The following is an 18,809-nucleotide window of genomic DNA, read 5'->3' as shown; positions in this document are numbered from 1 at the left end:
AATATGTCAGTAGGATCAACCTTCCTAAACCGTCTATGTGGACATGCAGATCATGGAATAAAATGATAACTTGATATTTGCAATCTGATGTCTTATTCCAAAGAAATCCATGTGTTTCTTATAAATAAATGAGCTACTAAGATCTATGGACGGTGCACAGATCAACATGAGATTCTATCTCCAAAGCTTAGTTTTAACCCCTTTCTGACCTCGGACGGGATAGTACGTCCGAGGTCAGAACCCCGCTTTGATGCAGGGCTTCGGCGGTGAGGCCGCATCAAAGCCGGGACATGTCAGCTGTTTTGAACAGCTGACATGTGCCCGCAATAGCGGCGGGTGAAATCGCGATTCACCCGCCGCTATTAGCTAGTTAAATGCCGCTGCGGCATTTACCGGCGCTTCCGGGCAGCCAGAAATGAGCGCATCGCCGACCCCGTCACATGATCAGGGGTCAGCGATGCTTCTGCAGTGTAACCATAGATGTCCTTGAGACCTCTATGGTTACTGATCGCCGGTAGCTGTGAGCGCCACCCTGTGGTCGGCGCTCACAGCACACCTGCATTTCTGCTACATAGCAGCGAACATTAGATCGCTGCTATGTAGCAGAGGCGATCGCGCTGTGCCTGCTTCTAGCCTCCCATGGAGGCTATTGAAGCATGGCAAAAGTAAAAAAATAGTTAAAAAAATGTGAAAAAAATAAAAAAAATATAAAAGTTTAAATCACCCCCCTTTCGCCCCATTCAAAATAAATCAATAAAAAAAAAAATCAACCCTACACATATTTGGTATCGCCGTGTTCAGAATCGCCCGATCTATCAATAAAAAAAGGATTAACCTGATCGCTAAATGGCGTAGTGAGAAAAAAATTTGAAACGCCAGAATTACGTTTTTTTGGTCGCTGCGACATAGCATTAAAATGCAATAACGGGCGATCAAAAGAACGTATCTGCACCGAAATGGTATCATTAGAAACGCCAGCTCGGCACGCAAAAAATAAGCCCTCACCCAACCCCAGATCATGAAAAATGGAGACGTTACTGGTGTCGGAAAATGGCACAATTTATTTTTTTTTTTTTAGCAAAGTTTGGAATTTTTTTTCACCACTTAGATAAAAGAGAACCTAGACATGTTAGGTGTCTATGAACTCGTACTGACCTGGAGAATCATAATGGCAGGTTAGTTTTAGCATTTAGTGAACCTAGCAAAAAAAACAAGCAAAAAACAAGTGTGGGATTGCACTTTTTTTGCAATTTCACCGCATTTGGAATTTTTTTTCCCGATTTCTAGTACACGACATGGTAAAACCAATGATGTCGTTCAAAAGTACAACTCGTCCCGCAAAAAATAAGCCCTCACATGGCCATATTAACGGGAAAATAAAAAAGTTATGGCTCTGGGAAGGAGGGGAGCGAAAAACGAACACGGAAAAATGGAAAATCCCAAGGTCATGAAGGGGTTAATAAAAGGAGGTGTTACCAGTGTGAGAAATGGAGCTAACACAGAGCAGTAGAACTGAACTTTGTCAAACATGTTGCATCTGCAGCTCTGCTGTATTGTAACACAACCCTGTCATGTCTGTGAGATTTGTAGCTGCAGATGTGTCAGGTATAATAACACAGAGCTCTGCAGTGAGATCAGCAGAGCAGAGAGCAGTCATTAAATATCCCACTGGTAACTATTATTACACATCTCACTGGTAATGCCTCTTAATTTAAAATAAACTCTGGAGACAGATTCTCAGGGAGATCTATGTACAGCCCATAGCCTGGAACAGTTCATTTACATATAAGATTTCTCTGGAATGAGACATCAGATTGCAGACATCAAGGTATCATTTTACACAACTTTCTATGACTTGCATGCCTATATAGATGGCTTAGGAGGGTTGGGCCTAATGGCAGATTCCCTGTAAAAGACGACCATTGAAGGTGGTCCTGCTTTACTGTTCACATTTTACATTGTTGGTATTATATAGTCAGACTCAGTTAGAGAAGTTAAAATTTCTTCTATATTAAAGATTTACACATATTGCCTTGCATTCTAAACCTTACCCCAAAGGACTGACATTACTCTTGGAAATCTATAACAATGGCAAGTATTACTTCAAGTTCCTGTAAAAATCCAGTGTTTTAACATCAAATACACCTCAACAAGGCAAGCCTTAAGCATTTGGGTCTTTGACAAACCGTTTAAGAAATCTGTGTTCTATTTCTCATGATGACACCTCACTCGTGAACTGCAGTCGCCTAAAAAAAAATTTACATTGGTAAAAGTAGCTTTCCTGTTTAAAGGGGTTGTATAGTCATTAATCTTCAGAAGCGTTCCGCTCCTCAGTTTCTCAGATACCAGCTTTCCAAGGTCTGTATGCTTTTCCTTACAGCTAGTACAAGGTGTTGTAGAGCTCATAAGCAGATGAGTTAAGTGGCAACCCCCATGTGCCAAGAAGCAGGAAATGGGTCAAGTGGGTGTCACACAGAACACTCAGAGCACATGTAACGTCTAATGTGGGGCTTCAGAAAAATAATTTTCTTGTCTCAGCAGCTTTTTGTTGCATCTTTCAAAATTAATTTCTAATGGCTAGCCTATTTTGCATTTTGCAGAAACATGACCATCTATATAGTTGCTGGAGACATCTCTCCGAACCCCGGCCCCCCATGTTATAGCCAGTCAAACCTCCCAACTGCTACACCCAGAAACCCCTCTAACCTTATTAATATTCCATGCATGCCTTCTGTCTCTTTCAATTGTGCTCTTTGGAATTCTCGCTCTGTGTGTAATAAACTCTCCTTCATTCATGACTTCTTCCTTTCTAACTCTCTTAATCTCCTGGCTCTTACTGAAACCTGGATCCAGCAGTCAGACACCACCGCTGCTGCTGCTCTCTCATTTGGTGGACTACACTTTTCTCATACCCCAAGATCAGACAACAGAGCAGGTGGAGGCGTTGGTCTGCTCCTTTCACCCAAATGTACCTTCCAAGTTATCCCCCAAGTACCCTCACTTGTATTCCCTTCCTTTGAGGTCCATGCTGTCAGATTCTACGTCCCCTTCTCCATGCGAGTGGCGGTGGTGTATCGTCCTCCCGGCCCCTCTCACCAGTTCCTGGATCATTTTGCCACCTGGCTTCCACACTTTCTCTCTTATGACACCCCCACCCTCATCATGGGTGATTTCAATATCCCAATTGCTTCTCCCCTCTCCCCATCTGCTTCTCACCTTTTATCTCTAACCTCCTCTTTCGGCCTCTCGCAGCATACTAACTCTCCAACACATGATGATGGAAACTCCCTTGATTTGGTCTTCTCCCGGCTTTGCTCACTGGATGATTTCACAAACTCCCCTCTCCCGCTCTCTGACCACAACCTTCTTTCATTCTCTATCAAGAACTGCCATCCCGCTCAGGTCATCCCCACTTTCCACACTTATAGAAACATACAGGCCATTAACACCCAGAAACTTATGAAGAACTTGCAGTCTTCATTGGCCCCAATCTCCTCCATCTCTTGTCCTGATTCTGCTCTGAAGCATTACAATGAAACCCTGCAAAGTGCCCTGGAAGAAGCTGCACCTCCTATACATAGAACAACTCGGCACAGACGGCGACAACCGTGGCACACGCTGCAAACACGTTTCCTGCAGCGGTGCTCCAGGTGCGCCGAACGTCTGTGGAGAAAATCTAATCTGCCCGAAGATTTCATCCATTATAAGTTCATGTTAAAAACATACAACTCTGCCCTTCACCTCTCCAAACAAACCTATTTCAACACCCTCATCACCTCGCTGTCCAATAACCCTAAACGTCTCTTTGACACTTTCCGGTCCCTACTCAACCCAAGAGAGCAGGCCCCAACCACAGATCTCCACGCTGACGATCTGGCCAATTACTTCAAAGAAAAAATTGACCACATTCGACAGGAAATCATTTCCCAATCTCTTCATACCAAGCACTGTCCTCCCTCCCCCACTGCATCTAGTTCACTCTCTGACTTTGAACCAGTTACAGAAGAAGAAGTAAGCAGGCTCCTTGCATCTTCTCGCCCGACCACTTGCACCAGCGACCCCATTCCGTCGCATCTCCTCCAGTCCCTTTCCCCGGCTGTCACCTCTCACCTAACAAAAATATTCAACCTTTCCCTCACTTCCGGTATTTTTCCCTCCTCATTTAAGCATGCCATCATACATCCACTACTTAAAAAGCCCTCCCTCGATCAAAATTGTGCCGCTAATTATAGACCTGTCTCTAATCTTCCCTTCATCTCTAAACTCCTGGAACGCCTGGTCCACTCCCGTCTTACCCGCTATCTCTCAGATAATTCTCTTCTCGACCCTCTTCAATCTGGTTTCCGCTCTTTACACTCTACTGAAACTGCCCTCACTAAAGTCTCTAATGACCTACTAACAGCTAAATCTAATGGTCACTATTCCATGCTAATTCTCTTGGATCTCTCCGCAGCATTCGACACTGTGGATCATCAGCTCCTCCTCACTATGCTCCGCTCCATCGGCCTCAAGGACACCGTTCTCTCTTGGTTCTCCTCCTATCTCTCTGGCCGATCCTTCACTGTTTGTTTTGCTGGTTCCTCCTCCTCTCACCTTCCCCTTACTGTTGGGGTTCCTCAAGGATCAGTCCTAGGCCCCCTCCTCTTCTCTTTGTATACTGCCCCTATTGGACAAACAATCAGTAGATTTGGTTTCCAGTACCATCTCTATGCTGACGACACCCAATTATATACCTCTTCTCCTGTTATCACGCCGACCTTTTTAGAAAACACCAGTGATTGTCTTACCGCTGTCTCTAACATCATGTCCTCCCTCTATCTGAAACTGAACCTGTCAAAAACTGAACTCCTCGTGTTCTCTCCCTCTACAAACCTACCTTTGCCCGACATTGCCATCTCTGTGTGCGGTTCCACCATTACTCCAAAGCAACATGCCCGCTGCCTTGGAGTCATCCTTGATTCCGAGCTTTCATTCACCCCCCACATCCGATCACTGGCTCGCTCTTCTTATCTGCATCTCAAAAACATTTCCAGAATTCGCCCTTTTCTTACTTTCGACTCTGCAAAAACTCTTACTGTCTCACTTATTCATTCTCGTCTGGACTATTGTAACTCTCTACTAATTGGCCTACCTTTTACCAGACTCTCCCCGCTCCAATCTGTCCTGAATGCTGCTGCCAGGATCATATTCCTCGCCAACCGTTACACCGATGCCTCTACCTTGTGCCAGTCATTACACTGGCTACCCATCCAATCCAGAATCCAGTACAAAACTACTACCCTCATCCACAAAGCACTCCATGGCTCAGCACCACCCTACATCTCCTCTCTGGTCTCAGTCTACCAACCTACCCGTGCCCTCCGCTCTGCTAATGACCTCAGGTTAGCATCCTCAATAATCAGAACCTCCCACTCCCGTCTCCAAGACTTTACACGTGCGGCGCCGATTCTTTGGAATGCACTACCTAGGTTAATACAATTAATCCCCAATCCCCACAGTTTTAAGCGTGCACTAAAAACTCATTTGTTCAGATTGGCCTACCGCCTCAACGCATTAACCTAATTATCCCTGTGTGGCCTATTAATAAAAAACAACAACATAATCACGTTCCTCCATCATGTTCTCATACACTTTATGCAGTTAATAGCCTCTGTGTCTGTACTGTTACATACTTAGGCAGTTAACTGGTTCATGCAGCTTTACATGAACACCCGAGCCTTACACTATGGCTGGTCCAAATAACTAAAGCAATTGTTACCATCCACCTCTCGTGTCTCCCCTTTTCCTCATAGTTTGTAAGCTTGCGAGCAGGGCCCTCATTCCTCCTGGTATCTGTTTTGAACTGTGATTTCTGTTATGCTGTAATGTCTGTTGTCTGTATAAGTCCCCTCTATAAGTTGTAAAGCGCTGCGGAATATGTTGGCGCTATATAAATAAAATTATTATTATTATTATATTGACCCCTTTACCCCCAAGGGTGGTTGCACGTTGAAATGACCAGGCCAATTTTTACAATTCTGACCACTGTCCCTTTATGAGGTTATAACTCTAGAACGCTTCAACGGATCCCGGTGATTCTGACATGGTTTTCTCGTTACATATTGTACTTCATGTTAGTGGTAAAATTTCATCGATATTACTTGCATTTATTTGTGAAAAAATGGAAATTTGGCAAAAATTTCGCAATTTTCCAACTTTGAATTTTCATGCCCATAAATCACAGAGATATGCCACACAAAATACTTAAAAAATAACATTTCCCACATGTTTTCTTTACATCAGCACAATTTTGGAACCACAACTTTTTTTTTTTGTTAGGAAGTTATAAGGGTTAAAAGTTGACCAACAGTTTCTCATTTTCACAACACCATTTTTTTTTAGGGACCACATCACATTTGAAGTCACTTTGAGGGGTCTATGTGATAGAAAATGCCCAAAGGTGACAACATTCTAAAAACTGCACCCCTCAAGGTGCTCAAAACCACATTCAAGAAGTTTATTAACCCTTCAGGTGCTTCACAGGAATTTTTGGAATGTTTAAAAAAAAAAATGAACATTTAACTTTTTTTTCACAAAAAATTTATTTCAGATCCAATTTGTTTTATTTTTTCCAAGGGTAACAGGAGAAATTGGACCCCAAAAGTAGTTGTACAATTTGTACTGAGTACGTAGATACCCTATATGTGGGGGTGAACCACTGTTTGGGCGCATGGCAGAGCTCGGAAGGGATGGAGCGCCGTTTGACTTTTCAATGCAAAATTGGCTGGAATTGAGATAGGACGCCATGTCGTGTTTGGAGAGCCCCTAATGTGCCTAAACAGTGGAAACCCCCCCACAAATGACACCATTTTGGAAAGTAGACCCCTAAGGAATTTATCCAGATGTGTGGTGAGCACTTTGCCCCCCAAAGTGCTTCACAGAAGTTTATAATGTAGAGCCGTAAAAATAAAAAATCATATTTTTTCACTAAAATTATCTTTTGCCCCCAATTTTTTATTTTCCCAAGGATAACAAAAGAAATTGGACCCCAAAAGTTGTTGTGCAATTTGTTTTGAGTACGCTGATACCCAATATATGGGGGTAAACCACTGTTTTGGCGCATGGCAGAGCTTGGAAGGGAAGGAGTGTCGTTTGACTTATTAATGCAAAATTGGCTGGAATTGAGACAGGACAACATGTCGAGATTGGAGAGCCCCTGATGTGCCTAAACAGTGGAAACCCCCCACAATTGACACTATTTTGGAAAGTAGACTCCCCAAGGAACTAATCTAGATGTGTGGTGAGCACTTTGAACCCCCAAGTGCTTCACAGAAGTTTATAATGTAGAGCAGGGGTCTCAAACTTGGCTGGGTATATATGGGCTGCACACGTAAAAATATTTAATTTCGGGGGCCGCATTATTTGCATGACAAAATGACATTTTTAGTGATACCATTTTTTTCTCTATACACCTTTTGAACTGGTCCATATCTTGTAGTAATGTGCCCCATGCTGGTCCCCATCTTGTAGTAATATGCCCCATGCTGGTCCCTAACTTGTAGTAAGGTGCCCCATGCTGGTCCCTATCTTGTAGTAATGTGCCCCATCCAGGTCCCCATCTTGTAAATAAGGCCCCATCCTGGTCCCATTCTTGTCATTATGTCCCCCTTCCACGTACCCATATTGCATATATATCCATACATTGTAGAGCCATAAAAATAAAAAATCATATTTTTTCACAAAAATGCACTTTTTGCCTTTAATTTTTTATTTTCCCAAGGGTAACAGGAGAAATTAAACCCAAAAGTTGTTGTGCAATTTGTCCTGAGTATGCCGATACCCCATATGTGGGGGTAAACCACTGTTTTGGGCATATGGCAGAGCTCGGAAAGGAAGGAGCGCCGTTTGAGTTTTCAATGCAAAATTGACTGGAATTGAAATAGGATGCCATGTAGCGTTTGGCGAGGACCTGATGTGCCTAAACAGTGTAAACCCCCCATAAGTAACCCCATATTGGAAACTAGACCCCCCAAGGAACTTATCTAGATGTGTTGTAAGAACGTTGAACCCCCAAGTGTGCAGAGAAAATAAAAATCATTTTTTTTTCCACAAAAATTATTTTTAGCCCCCAAATTTTTATTTTCCCAAGGGTACCAGGAGAAATTGAACTGCAAAAGTTGTTGTCCAATTTGTCCTGAGCATGCTGACACCCCTTATGTGGCGGGGAACCATTGTTTGGGTGCATGGCAGAGCTCGGAAGAGAAGGAGCACCGTTTGGAATGCAGACTTAGATGGAATGGTCTGCGGGCGTCACATTGCATTTGCAGAGCCCCTGATGTACCTAAACAGTAGAAACCCCCCATAAGTGACCCCATATTGGAAACTAGACCCCCCAAGGAACTTATCTTGATGTGTTATGAGAACTTTGAACCCCCAGGTGTTTCACTACAGTTTATAACGCAGAGCCGTGAAAATAAATAATTTTTTTATTTCCACAAAATTGAATTTTAGCCCTCAGTTTTGTATTTTCCCAAGGGTAAAAGGAGGAATTGGGACTGCAAAAGTTGTTGTCCAATTCGTCCTGAGTATGCTGATTCCCATATGTGGGGGTAAACCACTGTTTGGGTGCATGGCATAGCTCGGAAGGGAAGGAGCACTGTTTTACTTTTTCAGAATTGGCTAGAATTGAGATCGGATGCCATGTCGCGTTTGGAGAGCCCCTGATGTGCCTAAATAGTGGAAATCTCCCAATTCTAACTCCAACCCTAACCTGAATACACCCCTAAACCTAATCCCAACCATAACCCTAACCACGCCTCTAACCCCAACACACCTCTAACCCCAACACACCCCTAACCCTAATCCCAACCCTAACCACACCCCTAACCCTGAAACACCCCTAACCCTAATCCCAACCGTAATCCCTACCGTAAATGTAATCCAAACCCTAACCCCATCTCTAGCCCGAACCCTAACCTTAGCCCCCACCCTAACTTTAGCCCCAACCCTAACTTTAGCCCTAACCCTAACGCTAACCCTAATGGCAAAATAGAAATAAGCCGGATTACTTACCAGTAATGCTCTTTTAATGAGTCGACGACAACACCCACTTTGAGAGAGGGACCCGCCCATAGGAACAGGAAACCTACAGAGATAAAAGGGGTGGTCCCCCTCTCCTCCTCAGTTGTTTTTCAGAGTACGAGAGGAACCGCCGGTGTTAATTTAATATTTGTCCATAATTTGTTACACATTTTGTCATATATATACACCCATGAGGAAATATTATTGTATACATAAATAACTATATGTAGTTAACTAGGGTGGGAAGTGAGAGGGTGCTGTCGTGGACTCATTAAAAGAGCCTTAGTAGGTAATCTGGCTTTTTACCCTTCGCCACGACAGCATCCACTTTCAGAGATTTACAGAGAACCTTCACCTGGGTGGAATCACTGTGCTGAGGACAGCTCTACCAAATGCCAAGTCAGATGAAGAAGATAGGTCAAGCCTATAATGATTATAAAAAGTTGAGGGAGTTGACCAAGTTGCGGCCTTACATATGAGCTCCATGGAGATGTCTACTTTCTCCGCCCAAGAAGATGCTATAGCCCGAGCAGAATGTGCCTTCACTCCTTCTAGAGGAGTCTTGCCTTTTGCCGAGTAGGCCAGATGGATGGCATCTCTAATCCATCATAACAAGGTAGCCTTTGTGACCCCGTGACCTTTTCTGTGACCCTGAAAAGATATAAAAAGAGCCCTACTCTGTCTCCAGGACAGGGTTCTCTCTATGTAACTCAAGACTGCTCTTCTCACATCCAACATATGTAGCTTCTCCTCTTCTGGACTTGACGACGGATTATCATAAATGGAAGGAAGGAAAATCTCTTGAGATCTATGATAATTTGTTGCTACCTTAGGGAGATATGATGGATCTGGTTTGAGAACTACCCTATCCTAGTATGTCAATAGGAAGGAAAGGTCTACAGAGAGTGCTTGGATGCCTCCAACTCTTCTGGCAGATGTTAAGGCTATCAATAAGGCTACCTTATATGAGATGTCCTTTAGAGGAATAGACTGTAATGGCTCAAAAGGGGGCCCAGTTAAAGCATCAAGGACTAGATTCAAGTCCCAGGGTGCTAAACGCCGGATATGTACTGGGGTACTCCTTTCGCATGCTTTAATGAATCTTGCTATCCATCTGTCACCTGCTATATTGGCACCAAGAAGGGCTCCTAAAGCAGACACCTGAACTCTTAATGTATTAACTGAAAGACCTAGTCCATGACCTTTCTGTAAGAACTCTAGGATGGCCTTAATTGGAACTGTGTTAGAGAAGGGTTTTGCATAATATTTCAAAAACTTTCTCCATACTCTGCTATATATTATGGTTGTAGACTTTTTCCTACTTAGCAGTAGTGCATTAATCAGGTCTTGGGAAAAGCCTCTTGATAATATTTGCCTCTCAAGTTCCACGCCGTCAAGTGAAGTCCTTTCACTTGTGGGTGATAAAATGGACCTTGAGATAGTAAGTCTGGGATCGTTGGCAGTATCTAGGGATCGCAAACTGACATCGCTCGAAGGCATGAGAACCAAGGTCTTTTTGGCCAGAAGGGTGCTATTAGAATCACCCTTGCTCCTTCTTCTATTATCTTTTTGATCACCAATGGAATTAACATCATTGCCGGGAAGGCATATGCTAGGTCAAATTTCCAGGGAAACTGGAGCGAGTCTACCATGTCTGGATGATCTGCTGTGTTTAGGGAGGCGAATATTTGCACCTGTCTGTTTTTTCTGGTCGCAAATAAATCTATTTCTGGAAGTCCCCATACCTCGACTGTCTTCCTGAATATCTGAGCATTGAGAGTCCATTCTCCTTGAAGTAGCGTGTGACGACTAAGGAAGTCGGCTTTTGAGTTTTCTACTCCTGTGATATGAAGAGCCGTGAGGGATAAGAGGTTGCCTTCTGCTAAATTGAAAATATTTGTCATTGAAGACATTAGACTTTCCGATCGCGTTCCGCCTTGATGATTTAAATACACGACGACTGTCATATTGTCAAATATGATTCTTACGTGAGTGAGATCCTCGGAGCTGGGGAAGGAAACAATTCAAAGCATGATTAAAGCTACTTTCACACTAGCGTCGTTTGGAATACGTCGCAATGCGTCGTTTAGGAAAAAAAACATCCTGCAAAGTTGTCTGCAGGATGCGTTTTTTCCCCATAGACTTACATTAGCGACGCATTGCGACATTGCGTCATGTTTTGGCGGACCGTCGGCACAAAAAACGTTACATGTAACGTTTTTTTGGGCGTCGTGTCCGCCATTTTCAACCACGCATGCGAGGCCGAAACTCCGCCCCCTCCTCCCCGGACATTACAATGGGGCAGCGGAAGCGTCGTAAGACTGCTTCCGCTGCCCACATCGGGCATTACTTTCACAACGCGCGTCGGCACGTCGGGCCGATGCTAGTGTGAAAGAAGCCTAACTGTGTTCAGCTCCTTCCAATTGGAGGACTGCTGCATTTCAACAGTGTTCCAGCGGCCCTAAGCTAGATCCTGACCTAAATGGGCCCCCCACCCTTCGGGGCTAGTGTCAGTGGTAATTATTTTAGAGGGTTTTATCCTCAATGGGACCCCCTTAGACAAATGGTTTTTATCTAACCACCAAGACAGAGAATTAAGCACCTCTTTAGAAAGGGTAATCTTTGTATTCAAATGTCCCTGACAATGGAATTGCGCAAATAGGATCTCATGTTGTAAGGTCCTAGTGTGATATTGGACCCATTGAACTGCAGGGATGCAGGAGGTGAGTGAGCATAAGAGAGACATGGCGTCTCTTAGTGACATTTGAGGATTAGACCTCGCCATCCTAAAGGCCCCGTCTCACTAGCGAGATCGCTAGCGAGATCACTGCTGAGTCACAAGTTTTGTGATGCAACAGCGACCTCAGTAGCGATCTCGCTATGTGTGACACGTAGCAGCGACCAGGCCCCTGCTGTGAGATCGCTGGTCGTGTCGGAAAGGCCTGGACCGTTTTTTGATCGTTGATGTCCCGCTGGGTAGCACACATCGCTGTGTTTGACACCTTACCAACGACCTCGTTGACGACTCAGACACTGAATCGTCATAATAGCTCCCATGTGACATCGTTGTACAGGTCGCTGGTGAGATGTCAAACAGTGAGATCGCAGCAGCGATCGTTGGGAAGATCTCACTGTTTGACATCTCACCAGCGACCACATAGCGACGCAGCAACGATCCCTGACAGGTCGTATCGTTGTCGGGATCGCTTTAGCGTCGCTAAGTGAGACGGGGCCTTTACTTTCGAGATTATGGTCTACTTCTTGGATTCTGGTAAGAGACACCTCTGACTTACAGAGTCCAAGTGTAGCCCCAGGAAGGACTGGAGGGTTTCTGGAAGAAGTCTGGATTTCTCGAAGTTCACAATCCATCCTAAAGCCTGTAAAGATGAAATGGTATTAACCAAGCGCTCTTTACATTGTGAGGCAGTTTCCTATTATTAAAAAATCATCCAGGTAGGGTACAATCAGTGTATCCTGTTGTGGTAGATAAGCCATCACCTCGAGCATAACTTTTGTGAAAACACGAGGAGCCATTGAAAGGCCGAATGGCATTGCTGTAAATTGGAGGTGACGGATCCGGCCTCCTAGGTTGACTGCCACTCTGAGGTATTGTTGGTGTACTGCATGAATAGGAAGATGGTAGTACGCATCCTTCAAGTCTAATCCAGTCATAAACATCAGGGTGAATGACCTCGGGGAGATCAAAACATCCAACACTGCGGAGACACCATCACGTGTTTCTCAATGCAGTGATCCAGAACACTGCCCGCATCCCTAATGGGAAATATGCAAATGCATGTAGAAAAGCCGCGGAGACACCATCACGTGTTTCTCAACGCAAGCAATGAATAGCCAGGTCTTTCACAGGGAAGGAACAACCACCTGAAGGGCAGCATCTAATAAAGGAAAACCACCTATGCCAAAACATGGTATCCATCCACAGACAGCTGTTTTGGGGTATTTGCCCCTCATCAGTGTGGAGTAGTAGTAGTAGTAATCCAGTCATAAAACATCTAGGAAATAAAAGTTTGATAGTAGACCTGATTGACTCCATCTTAAAGGTGCGTTCATACAAAAAAGAATTCAATTTTTTAAGATTTATTATAGTACGGAATGAACCATCAGGTTAGGGAATCAGAAATAAAGGGGAATAATATGCCCTTCCTTCCTGATTCCTTGGTACTTCTATAAGAACATTTTTAGCCAAAAGACTGAAGATTTCTAACTGGAGCGCCTCTTGCTGTTCTGGTGCTCTAAGTGATGTTACTATGAAAGTATCTTGTGGAAGTCGAAAAAATATTATAATCTTAACCCTGATTTTATTAGGTGGAGGATCCACTGAATTGAAGTTATATGTTCCCATTTTTGGTGAAAAAATTTTTAGCCTTCCACCTACTGGGATTTCATTACTGACGGTATCTACTGCGTTTAGCTGTTTCGGAGCCACTAAATAAGGCACCTTTCTGCTTCATTTCCTTCGTATCCCAGCGGTCTCTTTGTGGTTCATACGGCCTCCTTCTGTTAAATGGCCGTCTTCTAAACGCTCTCCTATAGGAAGGAAGAAATTGTTTAGGAAAACCCTTCTTTCTCTCCTGCTTTGGCGAGTAGGTCATCAAGAACCTTTCCAAATAGGAACTCACCCTGGCACGGGATTGTACATAGTCTAGATTTGGACTGTGCATCCCCTTTCCATCCCTTCAGCCAGAGGGCTCGACGAGCTGCATTCACTAGGCCAGCTGATCTAGCCGCCAGACGCAGAGAATCTGCTGATGAGTCAGCTAAGAATGCTGCGGCACTTCTAATCAACGGAACTGCCTGTAGGATCTTTTCTTTCGTCACCTTGCCTTTGACCTGCTGCTCCAACTGATCTATCCATAGTAAAAGTGACCTCGCTGTGCATGTACCTGATATGGCAGGTTTGAAAGCCCCTGTACTCGTCTCCCAAGACCTCTTAAGTATAGTTTCAGTCTTATGGTATAGTGGGTCTAACAAAACCCCTGCATCCTCTGCAGCGCCCCAGAGTTCTGGTCATTGCAGTAATGTCATTCTTCCACCAGGGGGAGTGATATTACGTCTGAAGGCAATAAAGGAGATCTCTTCACCAGGTAAATACACTGCATGCAACATGTTCACACTCCAGACCAGAAGGGGGAGCTCTAACCCTGTTTAAGGTGAACTCCCCTATTTAACATCCTGATCTGGAGGGAAAGGGGGTTCAGAGTTGAGTTCCTGTCAGGAGGACAGACGGAGAGGAGCTCTGCTGGCATTTAGTGCTGCAACTCCTGGGAAATGACACTAAAAGGTGAACATACTGCAGAGAGTGTGCAGGAAAGCAGAGCACAGGAGAGAAATATCAGAGGGAGATCAGCCAGGAACAAGCTGCTTCCCTCTGAGGCGCAGTAATCCGGTAGCCAGTATACCGAGGGAGCAATCATCTCCAAGCCTTGCTTCAGAGACTGGCAGGACAGTTAATTCCACGTTGGCTGCCCGACCATATACCCAGGAGGCACGGTGGCAACTTGTGGGGGCTGGGGCGTCACTAGGGTCCCTGTAAAAAGCCTCAGGCCACCAGTCATACGGGTTTGTCCTATCCATACCATCTGGGGGACAGAGAGGAAGACATAACATCTAGAACATCTACAACAGTTGTGAGGACCTTACCGAGAAGCTCAGCAGGGAGGTACTACAACACACAAGCGCTAGAGGAAGGCTACTGATTTCCACCTGGATAAGGGGACTCTGGATTTGCCTTCGGACCGGCCGGACTCTGCCTACCCTGTGGTCTGTACCCTGGACTGTGGATGCTGAAGCCTTCAGTAAAGGTAAAGAGACTGCAACCTTGTGTCCTCGTTCTTCACTGCGCCTCACACCATTCACCATCTACACTCTGGGAAGCCCTGGGGATACACTTCACCTGTGGGAAGGTATACCATCTAGCTGCCATAACATCACCCCAGCGGACCCCTAAGCAGCGTCGGTCACCCTGACCGAATACCACAGGTGGGGTCACAAACATTATACAAACTCTTCCTTTTATTGAACACCCCTCAAAAGGGCCACAGACCGGGTCGGGCCACCGTGACATCCCCTGAACTGAAGGACCCGGTACCGAGTACCCCACTGCCCTTACGTGGGGGCGCTCCACCTCCACAGGGAGAGACTATTGCTTTGAGATGGATGCCACTGCCGCATCCACTTTTGGGACCTTAGACCATACTGCCAACTCTTCATCACTTAAAGGGTAACGTCTTTTGGAAGAGGATGGGAGAAATGCTTTACCCTGTTTGTCCCACTCTTTTTTGACAAGATCTTTAATAGCGGAGAAATGACTGGAAAAGCTTGCCGTTTTTTCTGGGCTAGACCAGCAAAGATAATATCTTGCGCCGACCTGGTGTCCTTCGTGTCTGGGCCACCCATAGTATTCCTAACAGATTTTATGAGATTATCTATGCTATCAACAGGAAAGCATGCTCGGCCTTCATAATCAGAAGAACTAGATGACGAACCCGAGGGATTAGATGATCGGATCAAGCCCTTTTCAGATTCTGAACTGGAGACGGGGGAAAGGCTTGTGCTTTCCTGCTTCCTTGAGCTTCTGGACCCCAGAGATTGGATTTCTTGTCTAATTATGGCTCTTATATTAGTGGTTGTTACTGCAGCCTCCTCCTGTAAGGTCTGATTAACACAACTTGGACACAACCTCTTGGGATATGAATCGGAAAGGGGTTGCATACACAGGGCACATTCCATGTTTCGATTTAGTGATTTTCATAGCCTATGAGGGAGAGGTACAGAGAAGGAAGGGGTCAGCTTAATAGGTAGAGGATTATATACACTCACCCAGTGAAGCTATAACAGTACCAGTATAGGAGGTGGAGACGCTGTGCGGAATCTGGGTAGATCTGTTTCTCTACTCCGTAGTCATGTGTGTGTGGCAGTCCCCTCATTGGAGCATCCACTCTTTTTAACACTTCTTGTGCCAGCAGATTTAATGTTTTTAAGCGCTGCTGTCTTTGCTAGAGCTATCTTGCTCCACCGCTGGTGAGTGCCCCTCATGCATCGGAGACAACATTATGAGCATACTTGCTCCGTGTCTCAGCTCCCTTTTCAATATGCGGCGTTCTGAGCGCCTCCCTGGCCATGCACCGGAAGTGCTCCGACTACTTCCGGGTTCAGTGCGGCAGAGTGTACTTACCAATGATGCACCACCACCACTTCCTAGCAGAGTGAAGCTGGGCCGATCCATCAGCACGCTTCCAGTGTACTCCCCTACTGAGGCTGGGCTAACTACATACCCGGAACCTGCCGGAAAACCATCAGCCAAGGGGGGAGGATGCATGCAGTGGCTCCCCCGCCGCTGCTACTGATGCCGCAGCCCCTGCTGTTCGCACAGAGACCACGCAGGCGGGTGCACAGCTCAGGATCCTTCATTCATGTAGGTATGCTGGGGATTCCTATAGGAACAGAAAACCAACTGAGGAGAGGGGGACCGCCCCTTTTATCTCTGTAGGTTTCCTGTTCCTATGGGCGGGTCCCTCTCTCAAAGTGGGTGCTGTCATGGCGAAGGGTAAGGCCGGCGTCACACTCGGCGTAAGACAATACGGTCCGTATTTTACGGCCGTAATACGGCCGAAATACGGTGAAATGTTCCCAAAATAGTGATCCGTAGGCAGGGTGTGTCAGCGTATTTTGCGCATGGCATCCTCCGTATGTAATCCGTATGGCATCCGTACTGCGATATTTTCTCGCAGGCTTGCAAAACCGACATCTAATGGATTTATGTGCTCAAATGTTCATTAAAACATATATACAGTATATATATATATATATATATATATATATATATATATATATATGTCATTGAGACACATATATATATATTCTGTATTTAGATTTCATTCAGCGCGATATCTGTGAACAGCCGCTAATTCAATTGCCGGCTTTTCATTTCTCCTGCACAAACCCGACAGGATATGAGACATGGTTTACATATAGTAAACCATCTCATATCCCCTTTTTTTTTGCATATTCCACACTACTAATGTTAGTAGTGTGTATGTGCAAAATTTCAGCGCTGTAGCTGCTAAAATAAAGGGTTAAATAGCGGAAAAAATTGGCGTGGGCTCCCGCGCAATTTTCTCCGCCAGAGCGGTAAAGCCAGTGACTGAGGGCAGATATTAATAGCCAGGAGAGGGTCCATGGTTATTGGCCCCCCCGTGGCTAAAAACATCTGCCCCCAGCCACCCCAGAAAAGGCACATCTGGAAGATGCGCCTATTCTGGCACTTGGCCACTCTCTTCCCACTCCCTGTAGCGGTGGGATATGGGGTAATGAAGGGTTAATGCCCCCTTGCTATTGGAAGGTGACATTAAGCCAGATTAATGATGGAGAGGCGTCAATTATGACACCTATCCATTAATCCAATTGTAGGAAAGGGTTAAAAAACACACACACACATGATTGAAAAGTATTTTAATGAAATAAACACAGCGGTTGTTGTAATAATTTATTGTTCTCTCAAATCCATTTGCAGTCCCTCGCTTGGCAACATAATAAACGCACAAGATACATACCTTCTGATGTACTGTCAGGTCCAACGATGTAATCCATCTGAAGGGGTTAACTAATATTACAAGCAGGAGCCCTGCTATAATGCAGCTGTGCTCCGTGCTTGTAATTCCCCTGCGAATGAATGAAATGTAGGTCATTGACCTACATTTCCTTCAGTCGCGGTGATGCGCCCCCTGGTGGATGTCCTCATATGACCTGGAGCGTGGGAAAAAGTTCCCAGGCTGCAGTTCATGAGAACATCCACCAGAGGGCGCCTCACCGCGAATGAATGAAATGTAGGTCAATGACCTACATTTCATTCATTCGCAGGGGAATTACAAGCACGGAGCACAGCTGCATTATAGCAGGGCTCCTGCTTGTAATATTAGTTAACCCCTTCAGATGGATTACATCGTTGGACCTGACAGTACATCAGAAGGTATGTATCTTGTGCGTTTATTATGTTGCCAAGCGAGGGACTGCAAATGGATTTGAGAGAACAATAAATTATTACAACAACCGCTGTGTTTATTTCATTAAAATACTTTTCAATCATGTGTGTGTGTGTTTTTTAACCCTTTCCTACAATTGGATTAATAATGGATAGGTGTCATAATTGACGCCTCTCCATCATTAATCTGGCTTAATGTCACCTTCCAATAGCAAGGTGGCATTAACCCTTCATTACCCCATATCCCACCGCTACAGGGAGTGGGAAGAGAGTGGCCAAGTGCCAGAATAGGCGCATCTTCCAGATGTGCCTTTTCTGGGGTGGCTGGGGGCAGATGTTTTTAGCCACGGGGGGGCCAATAACCATGGACCCTCTCCTGGCTATTAATATCTACCCTCAGTCACTGGCTTTACCGCTCTGGCGGAGAAAATTGCGCGGGAGCCCACGCCAATTTTTTCCGCCATTTAACCCTTTATTTCAGCAGCTACAGCGCTGAAATTTTGCACATACACACTACTAACATTAGTAGTGTGGAATATGCAAAAAAAAGGGGGATATGAGATGGTTTACTGTATGTAAACCATGTCTCATATCCTGTCGGGTTTGTGCAGGAGAAATGAAAAGCCGGCAATTGAATTACCGACTTTTCACTAACACCGCTGCGTATTTCTCGCAAGTCACACTGCTGGTCCGTGTGGAATCCGTATTTTTCTCACCCCCATAGACTTTCATTGGCGATTTTTTTGCG

This window comes from Ranitomeya variabilis, chromosome 1 (genome assembly GCF_051348905.1).
Source record: "Ranitomeya variabilis isolate aRanVar5 chromosome 1, aRanVar5.hap1, whole genome shotgun sequence".
Taxonomy (NCBI): Eukaryota; Metazoa; Chordata; class Amphibia; order Anura; family Dendrobatidae; genus Ranitomeya; species Ranitomeya variabilis.
The sequence above is the reverse complement of the archived record's forward strand: the minus strand, read 5'-3'. Positions refer to the sequence as shown.